The sequence below is a fragment of the Prinia subflava genome, chromosome 3 (assembly GCF_021018805.1).
Source record: "Prinia subflava isolate CZ2003 ecotype Zambia chromosome 3, Cam_Psub_1.2, whole genome shotgun sequence".
Lineage (NCBI taxonomy): Eukaryota > Metazoa > Chordata > Aves > Passeriformes > Cisticolidae > Prinia > Prinia subflava.
The window spans coordinates 27,464,547-27,479,194 of NC_086249.1; the positions used below are offsets into that span (position 1 = coordinate 27,464,547).

The window sequence follows — 14,648 nt, forward strand, 5'->3', positions numbered from 1 at the left end:
AACAGCTTCTACTAATACTCATTAGCATTTATACATTGTAAAATCCACTAAATATATGTGTAAATAACTTTCCTAAAGTGACAACTAAGGGTGCCTGAAGGGTGCCACATGATGTTACTGTTGTTTTCTGCTTGGGTGGGTTTTGCATTGCAAGAAACGCTTCTGCATTGGCTGAGAAAACCTGTAAGAGGGAGCTGGAATAGGAAGAGAACACACGGAAGGCACATTCTGAGACATGAGACAGGTTTGACATGAGAGCAAATGAAAGCTGTATGCCAGGGCACATGTTAATGAGGCCAGACAGGAGATGGTGGAATATGGGAATAAATCCAGGATGCTGCTACCTGGAAAAGTGTAGGTAAGGACTACATAGCCCCTTTAGAGCCTTAGGAAAACACCGTGAGGAGCAGGATCATCTCCCCCTCCCAGGACTAAGATTTGGACACCCTCTGTTTCTGTTTGAGGAATGTGGTAGCAAAAGCAGACACACTCAGAAAGCATCTGTGTTGGCCCAGATGCTATCTGTTAGTGCCTTTTGTTTCACAGTATGAATTTCTGGGTAGAGGACTTCCAAATAATGGTTTAAATTTAGAAACTGACCATTCAGTTATCAGTGCAGTTGAAAATTATAATGAAATGGAGCCCAGTAACTCCAAAATACTGGTCAAAAGATTATCATCTGTGTAATGTGTGTTTTCTGGAGTTCATGTGTAATTATCAGGCACTATTTTTAGTCTGAATTTCAGGAGAGTTGTGTTTAGTTCTTGGCTCTGCCACAGACTTCCTGCATGACCTTGGGCAAATCGGTTTCTTTCTCAGTGCCATCTGCAGCATAATACACTTTCCTCCCCCTCTAAATTTGTCTTGTTGATGTGGATTATGGGCCTTTTGGAATAGGACATCTCCTTGCTGTGTTCATTTAGTGAGTGGCACAGTGAGGTTCTGAGCTTGTGACTTCTAAATAGCTTTTTAATGCACCAAGATCACCTTCCACGACCAGTGTAACCAGGTGGTGGGTATAAAATCATTAGCTCTATTGTAGATTTTAGACAAATCTACATTTTGTAGAATTCTACATATTTTAGATTTTTTTTGTTTCAGTTGCTAAATTTTACAAGCAGTTTTTGTACTTCTTTTCCTTCACCTTTTTCACAGTGTAGCCCATGCCCTCCTTCTCTGTGGTTATTACCCTGGTCCCTGTGATTAGTGTGGAGCTGCTGGTTGGTTTTGTTTGCTTACTTGTTCTTTCACCTTCACTCTAAATTACAGCAGCAAATTGCCCGGGGCAGGAGTGTTTTTTGGAACCAGTGATGGGCGCTATGCTGCCGGTCCTCACAGGGACCTTCTTACCTGTACCTGCTTTAGCAGTTGTGACCTGCAGCCAAGTGGGAGGCATGGACAAAGTGAGAGAACAGAAAACAAACAAAAGCAGCAGCATTTCAAAGCTCTTGCAGAGCAGGGCATAGCTGAAAATAGACATGATTTAAAAAAAAAAAAAAAAAAAGAAAAAAAAAAAAAAAGACGTTAAAATGATCACTCTCTTTCTTTTTTGAATGAGATACCTGATCAGGCAGGGGCCTGGGCTCTACTGCTAGTGAAGGAAACAAACTGAACAGATGATCAAACAGGTGCCTCGTCACAACGTCCTATTAAAATAGCCAGAGTGAGAACTTGGATATCAATGCACAAGCGCAGAAGGCACTAAATCTATTTCCTCTTACTAAAGCTAAAGGGACCAGCTCCCTGCACAGGTGTAGCTTTCGCAGCAGCGTGTCACAGGCTCTCACAGACTCTGGCTCAGCCACCCAACTGCGCTCACAGGCAGGTACCGATGGGGCTGCCGGAGCTCAGCCAGGGCCTCCCGGGGTGCCGTGTCGGAAGGTACCGGGCTGGTGCCACTGTGCGAGGGGACCAGGCTCCCGCCAGGGCTGGCGGTGCAGGCGAAGCCGCTCCGGAAGGTTCGGGGGCGGCCGCCGGTGAGCGCAGAGCCGGCACTGCCCGCCCGCCCGGCGGCGGGACAGGAGCGGGGAGCCCCGAGGGCAGCGGGGGACGCCGGGCGGTGCGGATGACCTTGGGGAAGCCCCCTGGAGGACACGCATTCCACGAGCGCCTCCTCGACCTGCCGCGGGCCGGGTGCGGGCGGTGGGAGCCCCGCGGCGGGCGGGGCCGGGGCTGGGGCCGGGGCGGGCGGCGGCGGCGCGGTCCCTCCCCGCGGGCGGGAGGCGGGCGCGGGCCGCGCTCCCTGCAGGCTGCGCTGGGCTCGGCGCGGCGCCGGCCGGCGACGGAGAGCCTCACTTGCCTTCCTCCTTGCCTCTCGTCGCAGCCCGGCGGCGCCCAGGGCGGCATGGAGAGCCAGCGCGGGAGGCCGCGGGGCAGCGCCCGGAGCTGAGCCGGCCGGTGCGTTCCCGCCTGGGGCGCGGGGAGGGGCGCGGAGGCGATGGCAGAGAAACTTTCCGCGGGCAGACTCGGCGGTGCGCGGGGGCTCCAGGGGCTGCGGCCGCGACTCGGGGAAACTTCTGCCGCGGGGACACTTCTGCCGCGGGGACTCTGCCGCGGCTGCGTCCCTGCACTGTGCCCGTGTCCCGCTCCCATCCCGCCGCTCTTGTCAGCCGCCGGTCCCGCTCCCGCCCTGCCCCGCAAGGTGCACCAGCGGGCGGGCGGCTGCCCCGGGTGCGCTTCCCGCTTCGCACCGGGCTTTAGCTCGCAAGCAGGCAAGAGCCGGGTTTTCGTGTTTTAAAATTGTCCTCGCCGTCTTTTAAGTGCTTTTATTTTGTAGTTTTTTTGGTGGTGGTGTTTTTTGGTGTGGGTTTGTTTTTGGGTTTTTTTTTGGGTTTTTTTTTTTTTTTTAACTTGTGGCAGCGAGGGCGGGGGTTGTGCGTGTCTGTCGCTGCTCTTCAGCTGCAGTTGCTCTTGGCTGAGCCTGGGGACTGGCTGCAGCTGCTTGGGCTGGGGAGAAACGGGTGTTACCGGAGGACCTGCCTGTTCGTATTCCTGTCTGTCTGTCTGTCTGTCCATCTATTCCTCCATGTTTTTAGGAGGGAGGGCTCGCCTTGCCCTCCCCGTTCGGAGGCTCTGGAGCTGGGGGAGCGCTCTGTCCGGGACAGCGGGGGTCGCAGCCGTGTCCGCTCGTCCCTGCCGGGCTTTGCTGGGGCTGCTCGCTGCGGGCTCCGCATCCCCTCCGCGCTGCCGGGGGCTGCGCTCTGCCAGCCCGAAACTTGAACCGGGTGTGTGTCCGTGTCCATGTGTCCGTGTCCATGTGTCCGTGTCCATGTGTCCGTGTCCATGTGTCCGTGTGTGTGTCCGTGTGCCCGTGTGTATGCACCCCTGGGAAGGGAACCTGCTCCGGCTGGCGATGGGTTAAACGTGGCGCTCCTAGCTCTAACTTCTGCTATTAAAGGAAGTAATCCAGCCTATCCTGCCCACTTTTTGAATCCCACTGGATTATTTGCAGGAGTAGAAGAGAGCCCCAGTGCCCCAAGGAATGCATCAGTGTGTGTCTTTTAATTTTTTTTTATTACTATTTTTCATGGTAGCTTAGTGCCCTTGCTTTGTTGTTGGGAGGATTAAACGTTGCCGAGTGTCTTTAGTCCCCGATTCAATTAAAATAAACACAAGTACATGGGACATAAAGGGAAGTCAGCACTGGCATCCCGGCAGAGGCACTAAAGCATCAAGTTTGGTTAAAAGGAAGGGATTCGAGGAAATGAATGCTTCTGTTCATACTCATTTGCTTTTCCTGTGCAGTGCTGTCAGACAGCTTAGAGAGGTGTATCTTTTGAGCAGGGTTTGTGTGTTCTTAACCAACTTCTGTCCAACAGAAAGAAAGGAAAAGTCTTCTCTACTTTAGATATAGGTGTTAGCTAATGCTTTATGAAACTTGGGTTGAACTTTGATCAAAGGAATTAAAAATCAGGAGAGAATGAACTATGAGGAATGCAGAGGAGAGTTGCTGCACCATTCTGCTTGCTGCCTGGATGCTCTGCTTTCACTGGGGACTCATTCCTGGTCTGGAGCGGTTGTGGAAGGGTATAAACATTAGCTGGAAAAGCAGAACAAGGCAGAATAGTCTGGCTAGTACTTGTCTGTCTCTCTCTGCTGACATTCAGGGGGCTGCTCCTTAAAGTTAACAAAAATTTCCTTTTGTTGCTTGGAGAGGACTTGGTGGTGTGTGCAAGGAGAGGAGTGATCCCTCCGGATCTAGCTTGCTGTTGCAGAGTGCTGCTGAGAAAGAGCTTACAGGTATGATCGTTGTGTTCCAAAAAAGTTGGAGTCTTCTTGAGAGAGGCAGATAGGAGACAGTGTACTGCAGGACTGCAAACTATGGATATCCCTCTGTCTGATCCTTTGGTGGTGCTAGTGTTGTAGAAAATCAGCAGGTTGGCTGTGCTTGTCTTGATGCAGTAAATCATAGTTTTATTTACTTTTGTTCTTGTTTATTTTAAAGCTTTATTCTTAACATAGCTCCTCTTGGTGTTGTAATGACTGTGCTCCATACCTGTGTGCCGATGGTGTGTAGGGTGGTTCCTGAAATGTGTGTTTCATTACTGTGTTGTTATCCTGTGTGCCAGTCAGTGATGGGGTATACCCCCCCCCCCCCCCAAGTTTTCTTAAATGCTAGCTTGCTCAGTTTCTCACATGAGGGACTTCTGTTCCACCAGGTTATACTGTCTTGCCTCCTGGTATGTTGTGCTACTGTGACCTGATGTATTCTGGTTGATGGATTCTATCAAATAACAATGAAATGAGCAGTTAGGAGGCAGGGTATTTAGCCATTGCTGGTTAGGAGCAGTTTGTAGATGCTGTTCCACTACAGATATGTGTCTGTGCTGAGTTTTAAAATGTCTTCTGACACATGCCAACTGCAGTCGTACAGCTTGTATTTACAAGCAGGTTTTTGTGAAGGACAGGAAGTTGGTTAGGATAAGGTTTGTTTTAGAATGTTGTGCCAGTGTGAAACATCATGCTTCTGGATGCAGGTTTAAATCCCTTACAGTTCAGTAATGTCTTAAATTTCTTAACTGTTTGATGAGTATTTGCTTGCTTATGTGAGGGGTTTCACGACTTCTGCTTGCAGTGCATAACACAAAAGCTCTTGGCACTCTTAAGACCCTTATTGTGCTGGCTGGAAGTTCCAAGGCAAAATGGGCAGGGACTCAAAGTTGCTGTGACAGAGGTGAAATCCTGGCTACACTGACTTCAGTGGGAGTTTTGCCATAGATGAAAATTGGCCAAAACTTCAATCCAGGAGTAATTCTCCCTTCTTGTTGGTAATCCTGGTGTATTCTCTAGGGAAGCTTTTGCTTTTCTACTGCCACCCAGACTGAGTCTGTTAGGCAGAGAAGATAGAAGTCTCTTAGGATGTCATGCTGTGCCTTTCACGAGCACAGCGTTCTTGGGAAGGAAATCAGGGCAGATAAGAGTGGAAACAAAACCCAAAGGTGGACACATGCTGACTGTCTTGCTGCTTGTGTCTTGAGTCATTCCCAGGAACACGGATCAAGAACTGTGAACTGAGCACAATTAGCTTCTTGAAACTGCAGAGGAGGGATCTGTCAATGCCTGCAGCCAGTGCATCTCCCAGTTGCTGCTTCTGCATTTGCAAATTATTGGTTTAGTGACAGACATTCAATATGTGAAGCAGCAGTACATTCATTAATTCAACCCTGCTTAGCCTATGCACATTGAGTGAGTTTTCTGTATGTATGTGATCTAGTGAGTTATTCTCAGAGACACTTCATATATCCAGCATCTAGCTAAATTTTTATGTTACATGACAGTGACAGATGAGAAGTGTTTGCTGCTTTTTTCCATGACTTGAAAGGTATGTGGTACAGAATATCAGAATGTGTGTTTAATCAGTGTTGATTGAAAACTGGTCCGGGTCACGGCCATGTAATAAAACTGATCATCACAACAAGAACGTGCTGCTTCAGTTTATTATATTCAGTGGAATAGAAGAAGATTTGTTAATATATACAAAAAACGTTCACTGGGATTGAGGTATGTGAATCTGTCTGATTTTTAATTTTTTTTTCCAGTGGAAACACTGTGGTGTCTGTGATTCCAGTGTAGACACTTTTCTTTCACAGTACATTTTTCTACCGTGCATTCACACTAGACTTTTAGGTATTTTGCTCCTGTATGATGATGAAAGAAATGAAAATATAAACTAATGTGAGACTGAGTAGTCTGTCTTGCATGTGCATCCTTTCATGTCTGTCCTTACTTTAACAGACTTAAATATAGAGAATATGTTGAGCATTTATAAATTATACCTTGTTAATGTCTCTTAGCTTGTTTGCTATGCAGATTTATGCATCAAAAATAAAACAATACTAATTCTTATTGTGTATACTGTATACAAGTGCACAGGCCTCATTTTGTCCCAGTATAAAAAAATTATAGATATCCTAAAAGGCATTGTTTTAGACCCTGAAGTTGTATGAGTGGTTAACATCTGGATGTGTGTATTAATGGCATATAAGTTTTGGGCACTGTTAGTACTGTCAGAATGCAAAAGATGGCAGTGCTGGGAAGACAGATCTGAGCAAACCCTGCCGGGCTGTCATTCAAACCTCTGCTCTGGGATCTGCATGGACTTCCAGCTTCTGGGTTTGTGGTTTTTTTTTTTTTTTTTGCATAAGTGCAAATCAAAGAGTTGATGATAACCATTATTGTATTTTGCTGTGTCTAAGCTCTAAGTATTGTATTCTCTTCAGTGCTTGAGCTTGAGGGCTGAGCTGGAGACAGGACTTGCTGGTGATGGACTAGAATATGCATCAAGTGATGCAGTGTGAGAGAGATGCTGTTCTTAGCTTGCTTGTTTTTCTTAAAAATTGTTTTTTTCCTGTGCATTGCTACAGGCTAGGGCAAGAGTGGCTTGAAAGCTTCCCAGTGGAAAAGGCCCTGGGGGTGCTGGTCAGCACAGCTGAACATGATCCATGCTGTGCCCAGGTGGCCAAGAAGGCCGATGGCATCCTGGCCTGGCTCAGCCATGGTGTGGGGCAGCAGGAGCAGGGCAGTGACCGTCCCCTGTGCTGGGCACTGCTGAGGCCACTCCTCCAATGCTGTGCTCAGTTCTGGCCCTCACTGCAAGAAGGACATTGAGGGGCTGGAGCGTGTCCAGAGAAGGGCAGCGGAGCTGGGGAAGGGTCTGGAGCACAAGTGCTGTGAGGAGCAGATGAGGGAGCTGGGGAAGTTTTAGTCTGGAGAAAAGGAGGCTCAGGGGTGGCCTTATCACTCTCCCAGCTGCTTGAAAGGAGGGATAACTAGGTGGAGCGCTGTCTCTTCTAAAATGTAGAAAGCCACAGGACAAGAGGAGATTGTGTCAGGTTATGTCAGGGGTTATTTAGATTGGATATTAGGAAAAAAATCCTTACTGAAAGGGCTGTTAACCATTGGAAGAGGCTGCTAAGGGAAGTGTTACCATCCCTGGAGGGATTTAAAGGACTTGTAGATGTGGCACTTGGGGACATGGTTTAGTGGTGGACTTGGCAGTGCTGGGTTAATGGTGGTACTGGATGATCTTAGAGGTATTTTCCAACATAAATGATTCTATGATTCTGTGAAAAATGCAAAGTATAGGGTTTTTTGGGTGAAATTGGTGTTGCACGGGGCTAGTAGCAATGCTACCTCAGATGTGAAAACTTCTTGATTTCACTTTTTTTTTTTCTTGAAAGAATCAAGGGCAGACCTTGAGTAGGGTTGCAGGTGAGGGAAGACAGAGATAGTGCTGAAGGCAATCTTTCCCCGATATATTGCAGCTGTGTTAATTACCAAAGAGTGGGAACAGCCTTGCCCTCACAGCTATGGGTGTGATAAAAGAGTGAGTTAGCTGGGAGGGAGTGAGTTGGAGTTTGCTGGCTGTGCTGTGAGGAGGAAGGGACAGGAGGTTGGGCAAGGGACAGAAAGGGTAAGATGTTGTACAAGGGACATACAGGGTTAGGTGGCTGTGCTAGGGACAGGAAGGAGCGAGCTGGAACTGTAGGAAGAAGAGAGAAGAAGGAGAGAAAGAGCTGGAGCTGCATGGAGCTGCCCATGGGAGGCTACATAGAAAAGGTATGAGAGACTTCTAGATAACAAGGTGCTGCTGCTTGAAGCCTTCTTTGGTGTCAGTTGTACCTCCTCTGTCATGCAGGGATGTAGAGAGATGTAGGGTTTTGTGTTGGAAAATTCTCCGTTGTCTTATTGAGCTGTTGTTGATTTTGCGGCTGTTCTTGGTGTATGAGCCTGGTTGCTATAATAATTATACCTAAATGTGTCTGTGCCTGCACTGTCTGTCATCCACAGTAAATCAAAAGCATGGACCCTGCAGGCACTTAAAGCAAGTTAACACAAATGAAAAGCACCAGTGGCTTTGCCTGGGAGAAAACAATATTTTATTTCTTTCTCCTAGATGATGACACTACTAATTGTATGGCTTCCAGTGCGTGAGTGTAACTTCCTTTGACATCAGCGTGTGTTGGCTTGGTCATTACACATGTGTCAACCCAGTGCAACCCCTGCTGCAGGGCTTCAGTGGTGCTCTTCCTCTGCTCTTGCAGAGTCAACAGCTCTATCCCTTGGCTGTGGAGCTGGTCAGAGAGATGTGGGAATACGTGGGGTGGCTCCTCTGGACTGAAATCCTCCTTCCTTTTCTACTATCTAAGCTGATTTCTTCCCTTCTTTTAAAAGGCATCCCTGGTTTTAAAATTTAAGTTTTTGAATAGGCTTAGCAGACCAGAGATGTTCTGGGCTTTCTAGGCAGGTAGCCATCAACAGGCTGAGTAAGGCCACTTCTGTCTTTAGTGGAGCTGGTGGTGGGATTTAATGCTGACTGTAATAAGAATTGCTTTTAGGCTATTCAGAGGTCTTGAAATCCTGCCCTGCAGCATTTCCAGCTTCTTAGCTTGGTCTTGTAGAGCATCTGGGTAGAGGGAAATAGTTTTGAAGACTTCCTGTAGTGCTGGTGAGAAATGATCTGTCACCAGCACTGGAAGTGAACCAGAAACACAACTTGTTTCTGCTTGCACTGTGCAAACCAGCCATAAATAACATTTCTTCCATGTCTTTGCAGACTTCAAAGAATCTTCCAGCTGTTGCAGGAAGCCTAGTGAGAGAAGGTAGCTGCAAGTTTAATTGTAGCTTCAGGACTTTAGCTCAATCAAAATCCAAACAATCTGATAAAAATTACAGACACTTGAATGTTGTTAAAGGTCAAAAGTGAGCCCTCTTCAGAACTGCTATTAATGGTTTACATGTTAAAATAAAAGAGCTTGTTAATATTGCTAAATAACATTGCACATATGTAATTTTTGCCTTTGAACCACCTGATCACTTTGCGTGATAGTGCAGGTTGTATTGGGTGATAAGTGCATATAATGGCAGTTTAAAAGTCAGTTTTTCTATCAGATGTGTAGCACTAATATCTTCTTAATATTAATCATGATTATTTCTCACATTGCTTTAACAAATCATGGTACCCAGAGTCTTAAGAGGATGCCTTTGTATTCTGCTAGAGGGTGAAATTTTTTGATGACTCCTCATATTTCATGGAATTCTAGAATGGTTTGGGTTGGAAGGGACCTAAAAGATTAGGTAGTCCCAGCCCTTCTACCATGGGCATAGACACATTCCACTAGATCACATTGCTCAAAGCCCCATTCAGCATAGCCTTGAACACTTCCAGGGATGGAGTAGCCACACCTTTGCTGAGTAACCTGTTTCAGCGCCTCACTACCCTCACAGTAAATAATCTCTTATTAATATCTAATTTAAACCAGACTTCTTTCAAGTTTAAGACATTACCCCTTATTCTATGGCTACGTTGTAAAATAAGAACTCCCTCTCCAGTTTTTTTTAAAGCTTCCTTTATGTATTGGAGGGATGCTAGGAGGTCACCCCAGTGCATTCTCTTGTCCAGGCTGAAGAGCCCCAATTCTCTCAGCCTGCCTTCATAGGAGAGGTATTGCAGTTGTCTGACCGTCTTCATGGCCCTCCTCTGGACTCACTCCAGCAGGTCTGTGTCTTTCCAGCGCTGAGGATCACAGAGCTGGATGCAGTGGTCCAGGTGGAGTCTCATGTGAGCAGAGCAGAGGCGGAGAATCACCTCCATCAACCTGCTGTTCACGTTGCTTTTCATGCAGTCCAGGATAAGGTTGGCTTTTGGGGCTGCCAACTCAAATGTCTGGCTTAAGTTCAGCTTTTCATCCACCAGCACTCCCAAATTCTTCCCAGGGCTGCTCTAAAGCCATTCTCTGCCCAGCTTGCTCTTGTGCTTGGGATTGCTCTTGCACTTGGCCTTGTTGAACTTCATGAGTTTTGTACAGGCCTACCTCTCCAACCTGTCCATGTCCCTCTGGGATGGCATCCCTTCCCTCCAGCATCTCAACCCCACCACACAGCTTGGTGGTGAGGTTGCCCTCAATCCCACTGAACGTGTTGCTGACAGAGACGATAAACAGTTCTGCTCCCAGTACCTACTCCCTGAGGAATGTCACTTGGATTGTGACTAACCAGAAAATTCCTTATTCACCAAGGGGTCGACCCATGAAATCCATGTCTCTCCAGCTAATGTGCAGGAGAGACATGGATTTGTGCAGGACAGTGTTGAATGCTTTGCACCGGTCCAAGTAGATACCTGTTTCTCTTCCCTCATTCACAAGTGCCCTGTCTGAAAAACAGATGATTTGTCAGGCATCATTTGCCCTTAGTAAAACCATGTTGTCTGTCACCAGTTACCTCCCTATTTCCCATGTAGCATGGTTTTTAGGAGGATCTGCTCCATGATCTTGCTGGGTATGAAGGGGGCACTGATTTGCCTGTAGCTCCCTGGATCTTCCTTTCTTCCCTTTCTAATGCAGCAGTGTGAACTTTGCAGGCCTGCCATGCCTTCTCAACTGTGATAGATAGTGCTTAGCCACCTCCTCAGCCGTTCCACCTGCAAATGCAGCTCATCAGATCCTGTGGGCTTCAGGTTCCATAGATACTCTTGAACACTGTGTTGTCATACAGTGGGTGGCTATTGCTTCTCCATGTCCCTGACTTTGTCTTCTCTGACTTGGGTAGTGGGACTGGAGCACTTCACTAGGAAAACCTGTGGCAAAAAAGTCGTACCTCGGTCATTTCTGTATCCCAGGTAGCCAGATCTTCTGTTTCCTTCTGGAGAGGGCCCACATTTTCCCTAATCTTCTTCTATCACTGGTGTACCTTTGGAAGCTTTTCTTGTTGCCCTTTATATCCCTGGCCAGAATTAATTCTGTCAGTTCTTTGGCTTTCCTAACCTGCTCCCTGCCTGCTCAGACAATCTCTCTGTATTTCTTTCAGGCTGCCTGCCCTTGCTGCCATACTCTGGAAGCTTGCATTTTGTGTTTGAGTTTGTCTAAGGGCTTCTTGTTTATCCATGCGTCCATATTTAAATAGACAGTTAGTAATTTTGAGTTGAATGTGTGGGGTGGGTTTGGTTAGGTTGGTTGTTCAGGTTTGTTTTTTGAGTCTTTTATGAAATCTGGTGTTTGAAATGCTTTCGTTCATCCTCTATGTGGCAATTAATTAATGACAGCTCTCGCTGCAGTCCAGGTGAGTGAAGTCACTGCTAGCATGGCTGCATCTTCATGGTGTGATTGCATGTGAGGTAGAGTTGCCATCTTGTGTTGGGATGACCCGACTTTATGGATTTTTGCTGTAGTGCAGTGATGGATACACTGGTTGTCGATAAACTCAGAGCTGTGGTTTTACAGGGACATTTTTTCCAGAGGCTTGCTGTGATATTTTTTTAGTCAAAATTGAGACACCACTATTCACTGGTAGGCTTTTCAAGGAAGCATCAAATTGCTGGTTTCATTTAGAGAAGACTAACCTTTTTCTTTGTTCTTGCACATTGTTAAAAAAAAAAAAAAAAAAAAGTGTTGGTTGGGCTTTGCCCTTGGTAGTGGGTGTCCATATTATTGTAGTGTTCCAAACCTAGACAATGTCTGCACTCTCCAGAAGGAAGTGTTCCTCTGGCAGAGAAGCTAGAGGACTGGGTGGAACAACAGCAGGAGTAATTGTTACTATTATTTTAAGCTGGAGGATTTCACTTGGGGCTGGGATGCAAACAGAGTGAAAAGGCAGATGTTGCTTTCTGGTAGCCAAAGCCTTCCATGTTGTCACATACTGAATAGCTGGAGGCATCATGATGGTAAAGCCTCTTGATGCTTCTGCCACGCCCCTGGACCCAGGAGGCTGGATAATTCTCAGATTTCTGTGAGTCTTCAGGAAGCAGACTGGTTTTAAAGTCTTACTGTTGACCTTCTTTGTGTGAACACAGTTCTCTCCAAATGATGTGTGAGCTTTGGATCACCTTTGATGCATTGGATGAGGCTTTGCCAGCCTGCCTTGCTGCCCCGTGCAGGCTGCTGGCTTGCGTCTCTGGGCTTTGCAGGGTAGCATCTGTTCGGGAGGTTCTTTACCCAGCATGTTTGGTGCAGGGAATATTTAATATGTCCACAGGGCTCCTCTGGTGTGGTTTACTACATGAGTAAAAGCCATTGTGGTTCAGATCATTAGGACCATAACCAAATTTGCTGTGTGCTTTTGCAGCCATGTTGTGAGGTCAGGAGTAAATGGTGAGGCATGTATGCTGCTGTCAGGGCTTTCAGGGCTGACCTTTGCCAATCCGTGATGCATCTCTTTGGTTGTGGTTTGTCTTTGGGTGAAGTTACATGGTGAGATGTAGCTGGACTCATGCTGTGCCCTGCTCCTCTGAGCTTGCACAGTGCATGTTTGAGTTCTGCTTTGGAGTAAACCAGCAGATCACACTGACAGCGAGAGCCTGAAGGGCCCTGCTGGAAATTAAGCCAATGGTGATTCCCTATGGATTATCATGGTGTAGGGAAAAAGACCTGCATACCATGTTAAACCAGCAGGATGCAGAGTTCTGTTCCTTTCTCTCTGTTTCCCCTGCTGTTTTCAGAAGCTGCATTCTGGAACACCCTTCCAAGAGCTCTTTCAGTAGTGGTTTAGTGACAGCTGAAATGATTCTTGAACATTAACAAATATCAGTCGATCCACAGCTGACTTGTTCACATGTTGACTGTGCGTATGGAAAGGCCAAGGAAAAAATGAAAGGGAGGAGAGATTGCAAGATAAGTAAGGAGTGAGTAGAATGTACTGCTCTGTCTGGGCATGGATTAATGGATGTGGAGGAGTGAAGGGTGGGGAAAAGAAACAGTGGGAGGGTGCAGTTTTCTGATGGTGGTGACTCAATGAAAGAAACATGGAAGCTTTGGGGTCCTGGATTATGCAAGGTACCTGGCTGGGGAATGGGGAGAAGGACAAAGATGGATAGGGAACTTCAGCTATATTAGCCTTTAACTGGTTTATTTATTTATTTAAGCTGTCTTAAATATCTGAGATTTTCAGCATGGCTAGAACAACATAGCTGATGTCTTTGTTTGGTGTTCTAGATTGACAAGCCTGAAATGGGCTTTCAGACTTAGTTTTTCATTAGCTAACTACATGCAGTAGAAAATATGTCTGGACGTAGATTCTGAGAGACAGTGATGTACAAAGGATCTGGCTGAGATTGAATCAAATTTGACTTCTAAAAAATTTGGTAACTTTGGGAATGCTTCATCCCTTATGTTACTGGTTTTTTCTCCTGATTGATGTGTTGCTGGAGCTGTAGGAGCGTCATTACTCACTTGGGTAGTCCTGTTGTGTATGTCAACCCTGCATCTTGAGGGTTGTTCAGATGTTGTCAGCAGGCCCAAAACTGCAGTCAGAGGTGAAGCTCTCCCCCAAACTGGTGAACCCAAGTGCTGGAGGCTGGTTTTCGTGGGCAGCTGGGGCTAGCCCAGCAGGCAGGCTGGGCAGGGAGCTTGTCCTGGCCACAGAGCATGCTGTGCTCATGGCCATCCTCACAGATGCCCTTCAGGGGTTGTATGGAGATATGGCTCTAATAGGAGTCATTAAGCAGAAATTATGTAGGTCATTATCCTGTATGGAGTGGGAGTTCTTGTGCAGTGTGTGTGTACATTGAGGATTGTAGCTGTTACTGTGGTATGTCCTTACTGGATTTAAATAATGTTGCTCTAACATGTTTTAGAGTTGTTCCTAATAGGATTGGCCACCTTCAGGGTGCACTTTATGCGCGGGCTGTCTTTATTGTACCGAGAGCGTAACCGTATTTGCTGCTGAAGGTCAGCAGAAGTCCTAGTTTCTGCTGTCGTCTTGGTTAAGTACTTCCTGGCAATTTTGGAGTCATTTTCCATCTACCACAGTGACACTGAGATTAGAATCTGATTCTTTGGATTTCAGACAAAAGGAATAGTGACTTCTCGTGAATGTTCATTTCCTTGCCAGTAGAGACTGGATGACTTAATCTCTGCATAAATCAACATGTTGATCAAGTTTCACACCAAGATATCCAGGGCTAACTGTAACAAATATTTAAAAATGTAAGCCTGGGTTGTAATTGAAAACCTTTCTTGGTTATAGAGTTCTGAGCTTAATGAAATGACAGCTCAGGGCTGGATTTTCAGGATAGCTTTATCTGCAGTAATAGTCAGCTCTGGGTCTGTCAAAACAGCCTTCTAAAGCCAGAGCTGCCTGTGGCATGGCATTTGCTCAAATATGCCTTAATAAAGTCCGTACCAGGTTTCCTATCCAAAGGAAAAATGAAGTCTTTG

At 46.6% G+C, this 14,648-nt stretch overlaps 1 protein-coding gene across 1 annotated transcript in view; it reads left to right on the forward strand.

Moving 5' to 3' along the window:
• Window positions 1–2,267: 2,267 nt before the first annotated feature.
• The window catches only part of FAT3 (FAT atypical cadherin 3), a 401,226-nt gene continuing 388,845 nt past the window's right edge, over window positions 2,268–14,648 (forward strand). Inside the window, exon 1 of the mRNA XM_063394467.1 lies at window positions 2,268–2,397. The gene's annotated coding sequence lies outside the window, so the exon portion shown is untranslated. The remainder of the gene's footprint in view (window positions 2,398–14,648) is intronic.